Here is a 22,092-nt window from a genome sequence, read left to right as displayed (position 1 = left end):
AGCGGACCACTGGAGGGAGGCTGTGAGCCGAGTAATGGCTTGAACAACCCCTAAATTGTCACATTGAAACACTACCCTTAGATCCTTAAAATGTGACCGCCACCACCAAAATGGGGAAACGCTCCAAAAAGGCCACATTCTTTGTGAGCCCAGAATGGCCCCAAACCCCACCGCGCCAGCCGCGTCCGTAAATAGGTGGAGGTCGGCGTTAGAAACCTTGCCAGGAGGACCGGCCATGATATGCAGCTAAGAAGGAGTCCCAAACCGCCAAAATCTCCCGCAGCGGCCGACTGAGTCGAATTAAATGGCGAGGCCCGGAGAACCCAGCTGTCGCCGCAGCCAGACGCCGGTTAAAGACCCGCCCCACGTGCATGATCCGACAGGCAAAATTCAGCTCACCCAGGTGCGACTGCAGGCAGTGCAGCTGAATCTTGTGCCACCCCATGGCCAAGGCCCCCTCGCGCCGCCAGCCTTGAATCACATTCAAAGGCAAGCGGCAGTCTCCCGCCAGAGGGTCAATCTCAATGCCCAGAAAGCTGAGACAAGTGACCGGGCCCACCGTCTCGCTGTGTGCCAACGGGATCCCAAACTAATGGAACACCTCACCCAGAACCCGTTGCAGCAGCGCACAGGCTGTCGAATTGGAAGGACCCACACAAATGAAATCAGTGAGGTAGTGTAGCAAGGAGTCTATCCCAGTCTCCTCCCTCACCACCCAGTCCAAGAACATGCTGAAGCATGCAAAGTAACAACAGAATATGGAACTACCCACAGGGAGGCACATATCCATGTAATACATGCCTACAAAACACAGCCCAGAAGATGGTGACATTCCGGGTGCACCGACAGTAGACGGAAGGCCAAATCCACATCAGCCTTAGCCAACAAGGCCCCAGGGCCCTGAACATGTCAACCGCCACGTCAAAGGATGCATAAGATACCCGGCAGAGTTCCCAAGAGATGTCGTCATTCACCAAACCCCCCCCCCCCCACTCGGGGGTACGATAAATGGCGAATCAGATGGTATTTGTCCAAAACCCATGCTCAACCCATCCAGTAGGATGCCAGCCGCCCGACGATTCCTATAAACTGGTGAGCCAAGGGCGTATTGCGCTCATGACCCCTGGCGCCATTGCCCTCTGACCCCAAATCCCCTATCTCGCCAACTTTACCCCACTTGAAGCAGTGGGAGGCGGGATGGGCTCCCCCACAAGTGGAACATTTGTGCTGGAAAACGGTAAGATGCCCCCCATTTGCAGTGACTGTCGTTGAATTTCAACAACAGCCCGGCCTCTGATTCACGGCCGGTGAGGAGGAGGACCCTCCCCATCGCCCCCCTGAGAAAGGACGAGAACCCACCCTGCTGTGTGGCCGGGCAGGTCACAGTGGAGAGCCAGAGGCCAATGTCAATCTGTTCCCACGAAATTGAGGTGCGCACCGCCAACCGTTGACGGAACTGCTCGTCATATTTCCACCACCCCAGATCGCCATAGGTACGACAAGCGCTCCAAATGGTATCCTGGTAGCAGAATAATGCGGAGCACTTCTGCGGAGCCCTTTCCCCAATTACACTGGCCAGGATTGCAAATGCGCAAATCCAATTCGCGCAAGGTTTAGGGATCTTTCGGTACTGGTATTTCTCCTGGTCTTTTTTTTATTTATTTTTTTCACCTAATGCTAGGGACCCCCCAGCAACAGCAGGTGCTGTGGCACCCGACGCCGTAGCAGGGGTGCCAGCATGCCTGCCCACTCCGGGAGAGGGTAACCCCGTGACCCTAGAAACAGTCAAAACCCCCTGTGGCTGCAGCGCCTGGGACCACACTAACCGAAGCTGACCATCTAATGGGGGGGACCCTACCTGCTTGCGAACCCTGCTCCCTTTATTTATTTATTTATTTATTTTATTTGTTTCATTTTTTTTTTTGACCGATCAAGAAAACCCCTAAGCCCTGACAGAAACCCCCCAGCGAGGAACCCCCGGACTGAAAAAAAGAAACATTAGTGAACTCACCAGCCGATGCCCGAGGAACCTCATGCGGCAAAGGAAATGAAGATGATCCAGGCAGGACAGAGTTAATTTCATTTTCAGCACTGCTCAGCCTTGCAGCAGCACCAGGCGCCATCTGCTGGACGGTTCCAGGAACTGCAGCCAGATCCTGTGAGAAGAGCCGCGGAGAGGAGCTCACACCGCGGAGAGGAGCTCACACCGCGCAGAGGAGGGCAGCCGAGGTGAGTACCCAGAGGGGGGACATAGGGACCAAGAAAAGGGACAGAAGGGACAGAGAGAGCCAGGAGAGGGCTTAGAGAGAGGAGGAACACCCAGCACAGCAGGAACAGGGGAGGAGGAGGGAGGGAGATAGAGAGAGAGCACAGAGAGAGGAAGGGGACACAGACCAGCAGCAACAGGGGGGAGGAGGAGGAAGTAAACACCACGGCAGGGGGGGACTCCAGAGGGAGAGGGGACAAGGGATGGCACCACAGGGAGGGGGAGGAGGGAGGGGGGAATTGTGGACAGAACCCGGGGAGAAGAGGGGGACCCCCCCCGGCTGACCCTCATCCCCAGAAAAGGCATCAGAGCCCGGGGAGGACCCCCCTCAACCCCCCAGCGGAAGCACAGCCATGCCCCACGTGGCCCTGAGGGGCCCACTCACCCCCACCGGCCCGGCTCTGGATCTGCCGTGCGCTGACCACGTGGGGGCTGGGAAGGCCTCCCAGACCCCCCAGGATGCTCAGCAGGTCTTCTGGCCCCCTGTCCACGGCCGGGGGGTGGCAGATGATGCAGGCCGCGTGTCAGATGGAGCAGATGGAGCTGACACGCGGCCTGGTAGTGCCTTGGGCCTGGGCTCCAGATCCCATACTGGGCCCGAAGGGGGGGGATCAGGGCTGTAGCCGCGTGGGAGGCCCCAGGAGAGGTCTGACCGCGGGGGGTAATCCCACACCGGCGGCCACAGGTTGGAGGGGAGCACTTTCCTCCTGAAGGTGCCTGCCATCATCCAGGGCAGCAGCAGCTCTGAGGGCAGCAGGGCTGAATCCACAGCCATCCCTCAAGCAGGAAAAGTCACCAGACCCAGGACAAACAGGAGCGCAGAGGCAGGGAAGATGTTTGCTGGCCAGAATCCCAAAAGGCAGTGAGGTAAGATGATCCCTGCCCCACTACAAACCCATAACCACTGCCCTAAACACATATAGCCAATTACTAGCACCATCCCCACACTCATACATGTGCCCTTGTCCGTTTAGCTGTGCTGACTCCCCAGGGCCTGATTCAAGGCATATCTCTCTGATGTTGGTTTCTCATATCAACACTAACCTTTAATTTTTGTTCCTCTTTTAAGTGAATGAAGTGACTGCACTTCAGATTCACACATCAGGCAGACATTGTGTGTGGACAGGGGAGCTGCTGGGATCATTATGTATTCTCAATGTACAGCCAGCTCACCACCCTGTAATAATGCCAGGACCTGGGAAATAACATTACCACAGCCCAGCATCAGTACAGAGTTACAGGGACCACCAGAAAACCACTAGACACCAGGTATATCGGAATTTGAGTATGTTTATATGAATGTGAGTGTGCGGATATATGTTTGTGTGCTTATGAATGTGAGTGTGCGATTTCATGCATTGGTGTGTTTATGAATGTCAGAGTGTGTGCATATATGAACTTGAATATGTGTATATGAATGTGAGCATGCATGGGGGAATTGTCAATTTACATTTCCTTCTCGGGTGCCAGATAACCTAAGCACACCTCTGCTCTGACCTCTATAACCACTTTATCATTAAAATATAATTAATGTGCTCATCCACATGTTCTTCTCACGGCATACGTTTTTCACTTTACTATGTCATGTCCTTCCCATCACGCTTCAAAGACTTCTAGCAAAATGGCCTTGATATTGGAAATCGCTTCCATGTGGTTTGCAGTTCTCTCTCCTCCTCTCAATCTTCATGAAATCCCTGAAAATAGACCCTTTCAAAGAAGCTTACAATTAATCTAACTAGAATTCTTTCTAATCCTCTTCTGATACCTTCTCTTTAGCTGACATATTCTTCTTATCTTGACATCTTTATATGTTAATAATACATGTCTTGTGTCATGGCACATTTTTTCAGGAACGCCTGCTACTTAGACACATTATATAGTGTGTATTCCAGCTAGTTAAAGGGAGAATTCTACAGAAATTTAAACTATCAAGTATTTTTAGCACATATTTAGTGCATATTTTTACAGTAGGCAGGTGTGAAGAAATCACTCTTTGTGTTCGGTATTTCTCCCCTTTTTCATTCGGTAGATGTAACTACCGGACAGAGACCAACCCCCTGGCTCGTTAACTTCAAAGCATGCCTCAATTGAACCCTCTACCTGTGCGGCTGTCGTTTGTATTGCCGAACGCCACGTGGCTGAGAAAACGGTGGCCATCTTTTTCTGTGCGGACAAAGGAAGCGGGACTTGGTCGTCGAGTGTCTGGAACTAAAATCGGACACTTGACTTCCCGAACACCGGTCCCAACATACGAACAATGGATCTTTATTTCCCGTACAGCTAGAAGAGCACTGTTCGGTACTTTTGTTCATTCATATGAGGGGAACAATCGCTCCTAAGAGCCAGGGGGAACCGTTTGTGGAATTACTCGTTTTTTGCAACTTTACGAAATAGACCGGCGAATCTACCCAAACTGGTGGAACTGTTTTGGGCGGCAACATTGCGGTTAGCCGGTCACGAAAGACTTCCATACTTTTTGCGAACCCCTGAACCGATCTGGGTGAAATTTGAATATGTTGGTCACCTAGATCGGGGCTATCAGGGGACATATTATTTGTGGGGATACCATATGCATAAAGGGGTGTTCTAAAAAATTGGTAAAACTGTAATTTTTTCTGCCTGGAGATAATTAAGTTATTACTTTATCAGACTTGATTATCTCCAGGACTAGGGGAGGGAATTGTATGTTTGTGCTGGGAGTGTTTTATGTTTTCCTTGTCACTGATTGGATGTACCATGTCCCTCCCTGTGGGATGTCCCCTTGCACCCTTCTTTTAGACTCCGGCTGATGTTTGGGTATTCGTATGCTTTACTAAGGGAATCGTCTAGTAAAGCTATTGCATTTGTATGGGAATTGTTTATTTTATCTGCCGAACTGAGATTTATAATCACTGATGCTCTGGTCGTTCAGAAGGAAACTACCGAATGAGTATTGGATGTACTATGTTTCCTTAGAGCAGGTTACATTGTTGATCCCTCTACCCTGCAGCAGAACATCTGGTAGTGCAGCCAGTGCAACTGCACCAGGGTCCACAAGCTGAGGAGTGGCCTTGGGTAACCCTTACGCTTAGGAAAACCCAATGATCATCCCTGGTAAGGACCTGGTCAGTTTCCATAGCCCTTTAAGTTTATAATGGCAAACATCAACATTACATACATACATCAACACTACACACAAATTAACTCTTGCTTTCAAATAGCAACAGTACATACAAATACAAAACTGCATTCAATTGCCAATACAACACACAAATACACCTCTACATTCACACACTTTATACAAAAACATGCTTACATTTAAACACACAGATGCAGTTCCGAAATACAACCCTGTACGGGCAGGCAAATAGGTCCCCAACTGGCAAAGCATAATAGAAGTTGTACAATAGTTTAGGATGTACACTGTGGCCACCCTTGCGTTACAGGGGGACTCCAAAAAAACATTAGTAATGCATTGTTTGACTGCCACATTGAAGGAAGTTGCAGGGAGATGCCTATCCTGGCATGAAATGGTGAGAGTTACATTTCAAGGTTGCCGTTACCATTTTAATTAGATTTTGTCTCCTCAGCTCATCCCAATATATCATTATCAACAGAGGAATAAATTAAGGGTTTCAACTGCTTCCAAAGATTGTAACTTCCTCCAATCTCATGCAAACCTTCACGTTATGAAGCTCAACAATTAAATTGTTCCTAACCATAGTCCTAACCCTAATAAAAATAATGTCATATAAAAGATATATATAGCAAAATCTGGGATTAATTTACCTTCTCTGCCGGGATCGCCGGCAAGTGGGTAGTACATAGGACGGGGGGACCTGCTATACTGCCCACCGGCGTTTAGAGCCGGGTCCCCAAGGACGGCATAGCATGCCCTCCGTCCTTAACCCCTTAAGGACACACGACATGTGTGACATGTCATTATTCCCTTTTATTCCAGAAGTTTGGTCCTTAAGGGGTTAAGGGGTTAAAGATTTTTCAAGGACTGCATCATTTTTTTGAAAAACCCTTCCCCTTTCTGTTAGACTTTCACCCAGTCTCCACAAAAAGGTGAAAACTCACTTCTTAAGGAAAGCGTATTAAACTGTCAACAGCTTTTCTTACCTGCACCCTGATTCCTCTCCTACAACAGTCATCAAAACAAAACTCTAATCCCTCAGTGAATACTATCCTAGCAAATTACTTTTCTACCCTACCCTTACCCTTTGTGTCACTCTACCCCACTCCCTCTGGCATGCAAGCTCAGTGAGCAGGGCCCTCAATCCCTCTGTTCCCGTGTGTCCAACGTGTCTGCCAGTCCACACATATGAAATTTCTTGGCGCTTTATAAATAATAATAATCAATAGTTTCCCTCACTGGCCAATGAATGCACATAGCAAGAACATAAATTGCTAATGGAGGGTGGAGATCTCGAGGCTGCTTTCTATGGCAGCCATGAATCTCATACATGTTCAGAGCAGCTGCAGTGGGCAACTGCAATGCCCTCCTGCAGATTTTGCTAAACAGTCCAGGCCAGTGTGCGAGTCTTCAGTGTGAGTGTGCCATTGGTGAACTCTACACTTACAACACAAGCCAGAAGAGGAGTGCCACCCTTGTCCTGAATGCCTCCTTTAAACCATAGTCTGTAGTGGACCTTATTTTTGGTTGGCCAAAAGTTAATCCTCAACTCCCACAATTCATTGCCTGTCGGAGATCTTCCATTTGCCCATGCTTGCAGGGTTGTATTTGTGAGCAGTTTTTGTGTGTTTTAATGTGTGCTCTGTTGGCATTTAACTGGAGGGTTATATTTGTGTGTAGTGTCTGCATTTAAATGCGAGGGCAGTTGTGTGTAGTGCTGACAACTGAACACAGTTGTGTACTTGTGTGTAACGGTGGCATTTCAGTGATCAGAGGTGTGTGTGTGTGTAGTGTTGGCATCTGAATGTAGATTTTTATGCATACACTGACACACAAACACTGACACAGACACACACTGACATACAGATGCACAAAACCCTGATACAGATGCACAAAACCCTGACACAGACACATACACCCTGACATACAGGCACACAGAAACCCTGTCTCAGACACACACACACTGACATACAGATACACATAAACAATGACACAGACACACAACACTGACATACAAATAAACATACATCCCGACACAGACACACAGTAATGCCTCTTATTCTTATTCCAGTCTCCCACTTACCCAAGACCCACTTTACTAATGAATAATAACCACTCACCAGTGGTGACAGCCAGCAAACTAGCCTCCAATACAGCCCCAAACAAAACCCTACTTTTCCAGATGTGCTGGGGCCCATGTGGGCTGGATCTTCTTCTGAGGTCTGATGTGAGCTTGAGGGCCCTCATTACTGCAGCAGAGTAAGAGAGGTGAAACTACTATCTTTCTCTGCTCACTACAAAGAGCAACTGCAGGACCCCCAAACTGCCTTGGGCACTGGTGCGGTCGCACCAGCTGTGATGCCGGTAGTTCTGCCTCAGTTTTGATGGTCTTATGGCAAATCCATGTTTATTATAGCGTCCCCAGAGCCCCTTAAATACATTATTTTCCAACAATATATAGATCACTGATATGTATCCTATGATAGTGATGGGTTCTACATTATTGTGAGTAGAAACTACTTAGTCTCAGTAGTTTTTACGTCTAGACTTTTAGACACTGGGTCGAGTTGCTGCTGTCTAGAATTGCCAATCCTCAAGCCATCACAAGTGACGGCTGCAGGAAATTGGCTCTGTCTATGGAAGCGGGATCCTCCTTAGACCTCAATGATGTACTCTTGCGCATGTGAGCGAGTACAGTAGTGATGTTGGCTCCTGGCACTTCAGGAGTTGATCAACGATCCACTTCTGAAGAAGAAGGTGGCAGCACCTGCAAGAGACAGGTTAAGGAAGGTTAAACTCACCTGTGCCCCACGACCACCGGACCATGAGAGTCAATGTCAGTGTTGGGGTTCTTTGCAAATTTGCAAAGTCCCCAGACAGGGACAGGGACACTTTAATGGCTTAATGCTAAACGAGAGTCCAAGCAGACTATCTCATCTTTGTTGCTTCGGATAATAAGGAAGTATTAGCCTAAACAGCAATGGGCATCTGAGAGTATCAGCTAAACCCTTTTAGCCTATCACAGCACACATTGCTGGTATTAATTTATATGGATAGATATTTAGTGTTAAGTGCTCAAAAAATGGTTCAACACTGAATGTTGGGGCAGTGTCATAGGACTCCAGGCACTATAACCAATTCAATTATATGAAATGGCTATAGTCCACCAACAAAAAAGAAAGGTGAATAGTGCATAAACACAGAGGTATTTTTTTATTTTAAAATGTTTTGGCTATAGTATATAGTATAGAAATGGCTATAGAGCCTACAGTGTCCCTTTATCACATTCTGCACTAAAAGTGCTTCATCATGGAACCATCAGTGGCCCTATCACACAGTTCATCATGAGAAGTAGAGCAATGTGCCACTTGAAACCTAGGAGATCTTGGTCTATCAACTGGTTGTTGTATAGCACAACCAGTGCTTTAAATCTTACTACGCCCTTCAAGTAATAAAACATTTATTTTTATCAAATCAGTTGATGGTAGAATACATTAAGCCCAAAGATTACTTATTATGTCATTACCTTAAAACCCACTATGTGCTTCCATACAAAAGACTTACATTTTTATTCCCTTTTTTATTTAACATACTTTTTTTTTTCTTTATAGATATATCACATAGCTATTTTATAACTGATAGAATTAATTTCAATGTGCTATCTTTTAGATTGATGAAAATGTTAACAACATGTCAAAATATCAATGTTGTTATAATGAAAACCAAAACAAAATCACGTGTATTGCAATCAATTTTATACTAAAGTAAGCAAATTAGAGAACTCACAAAACATAAGTGCACTGACAACATTTGTTAAACAACAATGCACCATTTTAAAATAATTAATTAATACAGAACATAGAAACTGCACAGTCGGAAGTGATCCTTCACGCATCTTGAGTAATTCTCAAGGGATAAAGAGCTTTTATTTGTAGATGTATTTAAAATAGGACTGCCAAATGAAAGAGATTTGATTTTGTTCCTGCAAAGCCTTAAGTCTATTGCTTATGTGCATCTACTGTAACCATTAGCACTTCTCCAGGAAGATTAGTCCATGCAATTTGTGATCTTCTCAATAACTGGTGTATTAGATAGAAGAGGGATAGCTACCTGTTTTACATGTAGCAAGCACCAATGAGCAACGTATAAATAATAATAATAATAAAAAAAAGCAAGACAAAACTGTGGAATGCATTTGGAAACACAAATCAAAGATCCGTTGTTAGATTTCAATGATTAACATAATATTGTATCCCATTTTGTATTAAATGAATGCTTGCTAATATTTGTAATAAATCCATTTACTCATCCTCTATATTTAGCAAATATGTTTTGTGAGGTCTGAAAAATAAAATTAAAAGTAGAATTCAACAGATCTAATCTGCTCACACCATCAATAATGGTTTTACATTTTAAACTTTTCTGCTATTGAAGACAGTTAGTAGAAGAGGAGAAATCAAAACTACCGTATGTTTCTCTTCTGCTGCTCATTTGCATTGTGTGCCCTGACTGTGCCTCAACTGAATTGTGATATTACTTGCTATATCTTTTTTTTTATTGATGCTTAGTGCAATCGTACATAGCATACCAAATACTTTTGCACATATAATACCTACTCACAACACATGTTGACTTTTTTTTATTGTTGAACATGATATTTGCTGTAAAACATGAAACATGGGGTGTGATATGGCATAAGGGAGGGTTGGGAAAGGGGAAAAGGAAAGGAGTGAGAAGAAAGCATAGAGAGAAGAAAGGAGGGAGAGCAGGAGAGACTGCCAAGACCCGGCGGGTCCCCTAATCAGCATGTATGACCCAGGATGGCACTACGGCTCTGTACGGCTTCCCTGGCAGAGGCCACCACTACACTGTTTTTGATTGTCATGGGCCATATATTTCTCATGCATTAACCTTAATCCTCCTGCTTAGGTTTACATTAAAGGAACACTATAGTCACCTAAATTACTTTAGCTAAATAAAGCAGTTTTAGTGTATAGATCATTCCCCTGCAATTTCACTGCTCAATTCACTGTCATTTAGGAGTTAAATCACTTTGTTTCTGTTTATGCAGCCCTAGCCACACCTCCCCTGGCTATGATTGACAGAGCCTGCATGAAAAAAAAAAAACTGGTTTCACTTTCAAACAGATGTAATTTACCTTAAATAATTGTATCTCAATCTCTAAATTGAACTTTAATCACATACAGGAGGCTCTTGCAGGGTCTAGCAAGATATTAACATAGCAGGGGATAAGAAAATCTTAATTAAACAGAACTTGCAATAAAGAAAGCCTAAAAAGGTCTCTCTCTACAGGAAGTGTTTATGGAAGGCTGTGCAAGTCACATGCAGGGAGGTGTGACTAGGGTTCATAAACAAAGGGATTTAACTCCTAAATGGCAGAGGATTGAGCAGTGAGGCTGCAGTGGCATGTTCTATACACCAAAACTGCTTCATTAAGCTAAAGTTGTTCAGGTGACTATAGTGTCCCTTTAACCATGACTGTTCACATGATACAGACATCTCCAGCAGCATCACTGGTGTGTACAGATCTGTGATATAGGAATGTGTCCCACCTCTCCACAGCCTATACAGTTGTCTGATTTTGTAATAATTGGGTCTGTGTCATGTTTTCATATGAACAGTTAAACAACATAATCTGCATTAATGCAGTAGGGGTCGGCGTTATTGTGGATTTCCATGGTCTAACTAGAAGAGTGGAAGCTGCATTTAAAACTTGGAATATTAACTTGTGGTCCAGGACGGTTTGGTTCTCAGGTCATGACATAACATTACCTCCAGAGTGGGTTAAACATTCCCTAAAAAAGTAAAAAATAACGTGGATACTTCTCTCCAAAAGGGGGTGATAAGAGGGAATGTCCACCATATCTGAACAATTAGGAAGAAGTGCCGATAGCTTTGTAGGGACCAAATAACATCTGTAGAGCATTTTCTCCATAATTTCTACATGCCTGACACAGGATATAAGGATCTTGTGTGCCCTAAAGTTCAGGTTCCAACTTTCCTGTTTTAAATCTTTCTGACAGATCGGATGGGTGTCCCTAAATGTGTAGGAGGCATTGTGCATAAGAGATGTTTGTGTTAATCCCACATTTTGAGGGATTACAGTGTGCTTGGTATGGGCGTCAGTTTGATTGTTGTCATTGCACGGGAGGACAGGAGAGCTGCAGCCAGAACCTACATACTTACCACCACTGGATCACCAGGGCTGGCTGTATGTCCCCCTCCTTCACCAAAGGTAAGAAGAAGGGGGGTGGGGGAGATAAAGATTTGAATAATGTATAGGTCAGGATTAAAAAAAACACACATTTGTTACCTGCAGCACCCCCCCCTCCCCCACACACACACAGCACTTCCCCCCACACACATCACTCCTCCCCCATACACACACAGCACTCCATGCCTCAGACACACACACAGCACCCGTCACACACACACACACACACATCACCCCTCACACACAGCACTCCACACACATACACACTCCGCACCCTCAATGCAGTATGTGTGTGTGTGTATTCAGCGGACTGTACGTGTATATTTAGTAGTCTGTGTGTGTGTGTGTGTGTATGTACTCAGCAGTCTGTGTGTACTCAGCATTGTGTGTGTGTGTGTGTGTACTCCGCAGTCTGTGTGTACTCTGCATTCTGTGTGTGTGTCTGTCTGTGTGTACTCAGCAGTCTGTCTGACAGACAAACACATTCACTGACAGACACAAACTCTCAGTGCAGACACGCATGCACACACTGACATGTAGAAACATGCATACATACACTGACAGACACACACTGACAGACACACATACACACTAATTGACAAACATATATACACTCAGTGACAGACACACATTCACTAACACACACACACTCTCAGTGACACACACCCTCTCACTAACAGACACACACTCTCACTAACAGACACACACTCTCACTAACACTCACTAACAGACACACACTAGCACACTCACTAACAGACACACACAAGTAAAAAAAAAAAAAAACAAGTTTAATCCACCCAGCCTCTAGGCTGGCAGGTACAAAGTAGAGGCTGGCAGCCAGAGAGCTCTGATCCTCCTGCTTAGCTCCCTCGCATGCTTCTTAGTGCCGCCGGGGCGACGTCATATTCCGTCTCCGGCATCACTGCGGTGCACGCGAGGGAGGTGAGCAGGGAAGAGCTCAGGGGAGAGGCTGGCAAGGCATTTGCAAGGGCATTTGAGGGCGGTTTATTTTGCCGCCCCCCTGAAAGTGCCCCCCTCAAATACTTTCTACTCTGTTCTCTCTTTTTCTCTTACTCATTAATTGTCAATTCTCACCTCAATATCTATATGTCTACAGTACCTTTAAGTTGCTGTTTGATTTAACCCAGATACTTTCTTGCAGCCTGGGTCCCAAACAGATCATAAACTAGCTCCCAGGACTCACAGCTACCAAGACAAGCTACAGCCATATGCAGAGGTAGCTCTTCTGGAAGGTTCTGTTCTTGGTTCTCTTCAATTTTCTCTTTATACTGCCTCTCTTGGCAAGCATATTACCTCATTTGGAGACAAAGGGAGCAGAGTCCCTTCCTGTGCTGGGACCCCAGGGAGGGGGAGGATCTTGGGATGTGTCCTTGTATGTTTGGGTGGTAAACCTCTTGCACAGGGTTATGCATAAAAGCCATATGTGGCCAATAAAACTCCAGGACTGTGTGTTGTCCAGTTACTGGGGGATGAAAATGGGTCTCCTTAGGAGAGGGAATTAGTGGAGGTAACCAGTCGGGTTACCCTGGGTCCGCTACATATGTGTGTATTGGAGACACACCACATCTGCTGCCTATCTCTCCTTTTTACAGAAGAATTTAAGCCTCTAATGTTGTGAGAGTATATCTTCCTAATGTGTTATTTAGGGTCTGTTGTTGTCCGTGGCCTCTGTGGAAGTTGCCCTCTATTCAAGTGTTTGTATGTACCAACCCTGTCGCTCCAGGTCTACCCACTTGGGGTTTGAAGTAAAGTGAATCTCTGCAACCAACCTGTAGATTGCTCTGCTGGACAGTTTCCAGGATCCTTTGGATACTGAGGTTTTTCCTCTGGTATCTGTCCTCCAGTTTTGCTTCATATATTTATATTTGGACCTCTAAACTCTGTACCTTGTCTGCCATGGAATTATGTGACCTTCTCCATTTTTTTCACTGCATGTGATATTTTTGTCCCAATTCTAGGATATCTTTCCTAATGTCTGTTAGGGCAGATTGAAAAGTGGAAAGGAGTTTAGTGGAAAAAAAAGATCCAGCAGCTGCTGCATTGCCCTATGTGTGGTAGGCTGATCTTCTGCAGCCTGAGTGTTGCCCCGGCCATTTTCCGCCCCAACCCCATTTTGGTTGTCATCTAATAGTGCTGGGACCTTCTCTCCCGTGTTTCGAGAGGTGAAAAAGCTTGACCAGTCTGCCTTTTTGTCATTTTTCTTGCCTCTCTGCTGGGTTTTCTCTCCCTTCCATGTGTGTTGGTCACTTCAAAACATACTTAAGCTTGTGCGAATGGCCCAATAGTGGTGTAGCACGTCTCCTAGATATCTGTCCGCATTGATGGCCTGGCCACATCCCACTTGCTATAGCTTTAACCCCTTAAGTCCGGAGGACGTAATATTACGTCCTGCAGGAACCGGCTCTAAACGCCGGCGGGCGTAATATTACGTCCTCGCCATAATGGCCGCCCACGTGGCCGGCGCTAATCGCCCGCTGCAGATCGCGGTCGGGGGGGATGCCTGGCCCCCCAGGCAACCCCCCCTGTGGCCGGTGACCGCGATCTGCAGTCTCTGATCGCAGTGACAGGCTGTCACTGCGACCAGTATTAAGCATGTGTCAGCCGATTTCAAATCGGCTGACACATGCGGCCGGCGGCTTTCCCCTTCTGCAGATCGCGGTCGGGGGACTTACCTGGCCCCCGAGGCAGTCCCCCTGGGGTCAGTGACCGCGATCTGCGAAGTCTGATCGCAGTGACAGGCTGTCACTGCGATCTCAGAGCTCTCTGATCGCAGTGACAGCCTGTCACTGCGATCAGTGTTACATGTGTCAGCCTATTGGCTGACACATGTAACTGCCACAGTGATCCCCCTGCAGATTGGAAGGGGGGAGTGCTTGTACCACCCAGGCACTCCCCCCTGTGGTCAATTACCCAATCTGCAGGAGGTGATCACAGTGACAGGCAGTCACTGTGATCACTGATCCTGTGTGTCAGCCAGTGATGTGAAATCACTGGCTGACACTGTCATTGCCCCCCTGTCCTAAAATAAAATAAAATATTAGTTAAAAAAAAATTACAGTTACAAATAAGATATACTTAGATCATATATATTATATATATATATGATCTAAGTATATATATATATATATATATACACATACACACACACACACACATTTACACATACACAACGTGTATTTAAATATTAATATATATATAAATATATATATTAATATCAAATTACACGTAGACTGATACTGATCAAATATATATATAATTATTGTTATATATATATTTATATATAATATAAAAAAATATGTATGTAAATACGTAAAAAAATAAAATTAAAAAAATATTTAAAAATAAATAATTAAAAAATATATAGATGTGTTATTTCGTTCTAACTGTATTGTGATATTAATATATATATTTATATCAAAATACACGTATGACAAAATAATATATATATCATAATATATATATATCTATATACATAAATATATACGTATATATCACTATATATATACCTATATATAAATAAAAATATAAAAAAAAATATATATATATATACGTATATATACACATATGTATATATATACATATATTAATTCTACACATATATTTATGTAATAATTTTACATAATTAGGTATCCTAATTAATTACAATTAGCGGGACCTGCCTGACAACCCATGCCGAAAGTATAGGGAATTTAATTTGCTAGCACTATATTTAACCCTATAACTTTCCAAGACACCATAAAACCTGTACATGGGGGGTACTGTTTTACTCGGGAGACTTTGCTGAACACAGATATTAGTGTTTCAAAACAGTAAAATGTATTACAACGATGATATCGCCAGTAAAAGTGACGTTTTCTGCATTTTTCACGCACAAACAGCACTTACACGGACGATATTATTGCTGCAATACTTTTTACTGTTTTGAAATACAAATATTTGTGTTGAGCGAAGTCTCCCGAGTACAACAGTACCCCACATGTACAGGTTTTATGGTGTTTTCAAAAGTTACAGCGTCAAATATAAGGCTTGTGTTTCATTTTTTTCACATTAAAATTCGCCAGATTGCTTACGTTGCCTTTGTGACCCTATGGTAGCCCAAGAATGAAAATTACCCCTATGATGGCATACCATTTGCAATAGTAGACAACCCAAGGTATTGCAAATGGGGTTTGTCCAGACTTTTTTAGTAGCCACTTAGTCACAAACACTGGCCAAAATTGGCGTTTTTTGCATTTTTCACACACAAACAAATACTAACGCTAACTTTGGCCAGTGTTTGTGACCAAATGGCTACTAAAAAAGACTGGACATACCCCATTTGCAATACCTTGGGTTGTCTACTATTGCAAATGGTATGCCATTATGGGTGTAAATGTAATTCCTGGGCTACTATACAGTCTCAAAGGCAACGTAACCAATCTGGCGAATTTCAATTTCAAATGTAACGTGCTATATTTGACCCTGTAACTTCCCAAAACACCATAAAACCTGTACATAGGGGGTACTGTTTTACACGTGAGACATCGCTGAATACAAATATGTGTATTGTATTGCAGTAAAAGCAAACAGTATTTTGACATCCACAGTTAAAATGTCACATAGAACAAAACAAAATTAAAAAATTCTTTTTTTCTCCCATTTTTTTATAAATTTTTTATATTAAATTATGTTCAATACCTAAATATTTGATGTTAAATGAAAGCCCTGTTTCCCCTGAATAAAATGATATATAATAAGGGGGGGTGCATTTAATATGAAAGAGGTGAATTACGGTTGGACAGACATATAGCGTAAATGCCAGGTTTTGTTTACGTTTTGTTCTGTTCACAACTTGTACATTTGGCTGCGGTGTTAAGGGGTTAAAATAAATTTCAAAGAATACAAAAGTTATCTGTGATTTTAAAAAAAATAAAAATATTTAACTTATTCTACTTACTAGAAAAGTGACACTTCCACTTCAAATCATTTATTTGTTAAACATTCATATATGGATGAATGAACGATCCCCATGCTATAATAAGAACAAAATAGACTAATGCTAAAAAAAAAAGAAAAAGAAAATACAAATTGCTTATATTTCAAAACTGCTAGTTTGTTTCAAGCTAAATGTAAATTCATCCTAAATTACTACTCAATGAAAAAAAAGCCTTACGTTTTTTTTATTTCTTTCTATGCTATGTATCATTCTTTTTGAATCAAAGGATAAATTGTGATGCATTCTCTATTTTCTGCTCATTGTGTCTTAGAGAGTCGTGAGGTGTGAAGTTACTAATGAATTTCTATCTACGATTGAGTGAGAGGCTTCGAGCGTTAACAGTCACAGTGAGTGGGTAACATCGCAGCAACACCTACAACCATTAAATAATTAGATTCCAAATAAAAAGAGCAAAAGAGCTCACAGGCCATCTTGAAAATCACTTTGTATATCTAATATTTTATGCTTTCGAGCAGGACCCTGATTTCCTTTTGTATGGGATATGTCTAATAATATATACCTCTTCTTTAACCTCAATCTACTCATACTTCACCTAGTGTACAACACTGCAGAATATGTTGGTGCTTTATAGATAAGTTCTAAGTTATAAAATTAGTGCTCAGTTGTTCTTTTGTGACCTATTTCTCACCATAAGACATGGCAAAAACTTTGGTGACCTGCTTTTCTTCATTGTATATGTGTGTGACCTAAATATTGCTACAACACATGGCAAATAATGGTCTCCAGGTTATATTAAACATATTTTAATGCTAACATGTGCAGCTGATGCACGCTTGTGGATTTTAAAAATAACGTATAATATAATGAAACATAGAGAAGCTTAACGAGTATATTAAAATATTTGGCAGTTCACTTAATAACTGGCAACAGAGTATTCTCAGAGGCAAATACAGCTTGGTCAGTAATATTATATGCATGTTATAATCTCTTTGACAGCATTATATGTGGTGGGTGCAAATATGTCAGCTTTGCACAAAGCAGATCTTAGTAAGGGGTGAAAATTTGACCTAATATGCCACAGAAAAATGACTGCCCTTTTTTTACTTATGTCAAAGTATGAACTAACAAGTGAAATAGTTGTAATGAAAGAGAAAATTCAAATGTAAAACTCATGTGTAAAACTTTATCTCTATAAAATGACTAAAATCAGTAATGGGATTCAAACATTTTAGTAACCAGTTCTGACTTTTCATAGGTTTTCAACTCCACAGGGTCAGCCCAAGACATTGTGCTGCCTGGATTCAAAACTCCATCTCCCCTTCCCCCCCAGTCATGCACGCACACACACATACAAGCACATCGACATAGTCACACATATATACCCTGGGGGGCAAGGGAATGCTATTAGTGCATTAAATACATATTTAACTTGTATTTCAAGCCAGTATGCGATAAATGCATAAACCTTGTAAACCATGCCAATGAGCAGTAGATAGATAAACTTGATATTCATGCCAATGGAAAGTAAATGAATAAACGTGGTACATCATGCCAATTATCATTACATGCATAACATTGGTTTTTCATGCCAGTGAAGCAATAAATACATAAACTAGGTATGTCATGCCAATAAAAAGCAAATACATAAAGTTGGTATATCATGCCAATGAGCAGTAAATGCATAAATCCTAAATATCATGCCAGTAAATTCATAAAGTGTGTGTGTGTGTGTGTGTGTGTGACACATGGGGCTGCAGAGTGTGTGTGAGGGGGACATGGGGAAACAAAGTGTGTGAGTGGGACATGGATCACAGGGGGACATGGGGTGCCAGAGAGATAGTAAGGTGGACATGGGGAGGCAGAGGGTGTGTGAGGGGGACATGGGGCAGCAGAGGGACAAGAGGCAGCACAGTGTGTTAGTGGGGCATGGGGCGGCAGAGTGTGTGTTAGGGGGACATGAGACAAGAGGGGGACATGGGGCAGCAGGGGATGTGAATGGGACATGGGGCAGCAGAGTGTGTGAGTGGGACATGGGGTAGCAGGGGGACGTGGGGAAGCAGAGTGTGTGAGTCGGACATGGGGCAGCAGGGGGATGCGAGGAAGCAGAGTGTGTGTGGGACATGGGGCAGCAGAGTGTGTGAAAGTGGTATGGGGTAGCAGTGAGTGGTGCAGAGTTAGCGCAAGGATTTTTGTCTACACAGGCAGAGACGCATTTTGCTCCCCACAAAATTCATCTTCACCGATCTGTCTAGTACCCCCTTTTGCCCCTCTTACCCATCATTTTGTGCATTTTACCACCTTTTCTTTTCTGTTTTTGCATATTGTATCCCCTGTTTGTCATTCTTTTATGCTGTTGTGTCTTTATCTCAATTTTGTGGTCTCTTAGCCCCTTTGTGTCACATACTCAGTCACTCAGTGGCTAATAAACACAAACACATTGGCTCATGCGCACACTCACTGGATCTCACACACACACACACACACACACACACATTCACTGGCACATACACACAGGCAAATTCATTGAACCCATACACACACACACTGCCTCTTACACAATTAGGCTCTTACACAGACACACATTTACTGGCTCATACACACTCATTGGCTCTTACAAAAACGCACACACTTACTGGTTCTGCAAGAAACATGTCCAGTTCTAACATATAATTACTATCTATTCTTTACAATCCTCTTTTTCCCAACTGTCTAAACCTTTCATTTCCACTTCCTTGTTATCAAGTATGCTTTCTACAACCCTGGCAATGGCAGGCACATCACCAGTATGTATAGCAAAGTTTCCTTCTTCAGAGGTGCAAAAATAAAGTTCAGTGAATTCATAGATTAAGGAAATTTAATAAATTAGCAACTAAAAATCATATCAGGCATATAAATGTTTACAGTGGACCCCTGCGTTTGGGAATGAAAACCGAATTGGTTGGAACAAGTACATAATATTCATAACATAGCTAAAATAGCCAAGCTCTGAATATACTCGAGGTGAAAAGTATTTATAAATGACCTATTTTAGCCTCAATGTTGCCGTTTCGATTTAATTATCTTATATTTGTAGTCTAGAAGTAATTTTAAGCTGCAGACGTATTTCCTAAAGAGCAAGTACCAGTGACAGCACTACTTTTTAATACACATAAAAAGAGATCTCACATATCTCATGATCAGCCATTATTTAAACAGGCAGATCATGTTTTCTAACGCAGGTAAGATGACATCTGTGCAACTATTTCCAAGAACAAGTATAATAAATTAATCGTGTGCAGTTCAGGAACTCTAGTCTATATTAGCAGAACTGCGACCGGAGCCAGATTAATAGCCCAATGGGCCTGGTGCTGACAATTACGTTGGGCCTAATTACAATAAGATATCGTCAGAAAACACTAAAACAGTCATACCTCCCAAGCATCATGTTTCTGGTGGAAGTAGTGTTGGAGGGAAGCTCACAGGATGGAGATACAAGAAAACATACCCTATACCAATATCTTGCTTTTATGTCTCAAGCTAATTATTATCCTCTAACAGCAGTGCCTGGTCAATCAGGATTTTAATGAGTGTGATAAAAGGGTGGGCCACTGACATGAACCTCATAACTGGTACCGTACCACCCAAAGGGGTGGAAATGCCCAGAAAGGGAGCAGGTTGGCCCAAAGAATTGGAAGGTCAGCCTCGTGTGAATGTATGTCAGGCAGCCCACCAATCATGCAGGCTGCCTTGAGCTGGTTGCAAATGCTAATGATATGCTCACTATACGCTTTCTGGTGACTGACCCTAGCACTCACGTGTCCACAATTCTCCTTACCTTCTTACTAGCAGGCAGAAGCTCCTGGTATGCAGTCTGGGACAGAGAAAAGGTGGTTGTTGTAGTGAGTGTAGAAAAAAGGGGACACAGTCTTAGAAAGGCTGAAGCAGCAAGAGCATTTGCACAGTGTTCTAGAGTTGTAAAGAAGGTTTACAACTCTTTTAACGCTGACTCCAGAACCTCTCTGCCAAGTGTGAAATGTTCCACATGAGTTACCTCTAAGTCTAGTTTTAATGTAAATGAACTCTAATTTACCATATGTCTATATCCCTTCCTAGATAGTGGGTTATTTTGATATGATAATGACCAGTAGCATTCAAAATAACCATTGTGTTCCAGTATCATATACAAAATAAACATTAGGGGGCGTGGCCAATACTTGAATGAGGACGGACGCAGAAGGTGAGAGCTCCGTCAGCGACGACCAAATACAGCTTGAATCCACACAATCTGTAAATTATTTTGCCACAAACTACGATTCCTCAATCTCCTGCGGAGATGGTGAGCAAGATGGCATGAAAAAACAAGCACAAAACCCCCTCACTCCAAATTTCGGCCCTATCAGCGCCGAACAAGCTCGCCCAAGAGGGAGCCAGGGAAGCACACTTTCCTGTCTCGGATTAGGGCCGCAGCAAATCGGGTCGCAGTGACATGACTTAGATCTCACAGGCTTCAGCACCCTACACAAACTGCTGGATGATTTAAAGACCACCATCAGGTCTGATTTCCAAAAATTGGCTGCTGATATCAGAAGGGACATGCAAGCCATAGATGAGTGCACTGTCTACCTAGAAGACAAAACTGAAGAGAATTGTAGAGGCCCATAACATGCTGGCTGATGCCTATACCAGCTTCTCCACAAAATTGCAAAAGCTGGACATGAAGGTCACTGACCTGGAAGATAGGGCCCAGAGGAGATTAAAGCACCAGACTTAAAGGAATACCTCCACCTGTTTTTTTAAGCTCTGCTACATGATGTCTCAGCCCAATACTTGTAGTTGGATAGGGCCCACAGGCTGATGAAGCCACAAAACATATTTGCAGCAGTCCCATGAGACGCTATTGCAGACGGTCAGAGAGCCGGCGCGGATGACGGGCAGGTACTCTGGCATACAGCTCTTTGCAGATCTGTCCCCAGCCACATTAGCCAATAGATGGTCCTTCGGCACCATTACCAAGGTACTAAGAGAGGCGCAGATCCCTTACAAAGGGGATTTCCCACTCGACTCATCATCCACAGGAATGGATCCGATAAAGTCATCTCCACGCCAGAAAAGGGACACAAATTGTTATCGCAATGGAACATTCCGCTACAAGCAGAAGCTTCACATGTCAAAGGCCCAGTATCGGCTTCAACCCGCATAACAGGGGACTGGCAGAAAGTTGCGGCAGCCAAGTGAGCCACTGATCCAGTGCTCTCAGACAAAATCTCTGTGCACCCTATTAGTCTGCAAGTTGGCCGCGGATTTGGTGTAGTATGACTTTCTCTAAGTTCTATATACTTATCCTTATCCTTATCTACTCTCACTTCTGTATATCTGTAAGAAATCGCCGCTAAACTGAGCAGTCCCTCATACAACATAAATAACTAAAAAAAGAGGAAAACACAAAACAAAAACAAAAAAACTAGATAATGTATGCAAAAAAAATTTCACAGATTCATCACAGAGGCCGTTGTTCGTAAGGCTCTGTGCATGAGACG

The sequence above is a fragment of the Pelobates fuscus genome, chromosome 7 (genome assembly GCF_036172605.1).
Source record: "Pelobates fuscus isolate aPelFus1 chromosome 7, aPelFus1.pri, whole genome shotgun sequence".
NCBI classification, from domain to species: domain Eukaryota; kingdom Metazoa; phylum Chordata; class Amphibia; order Anura; family Pelobatidae; genus Pelobates; species Pelobates fuscus.
This window is presented reverse-complemented; position numbering follows the sequence as displayed.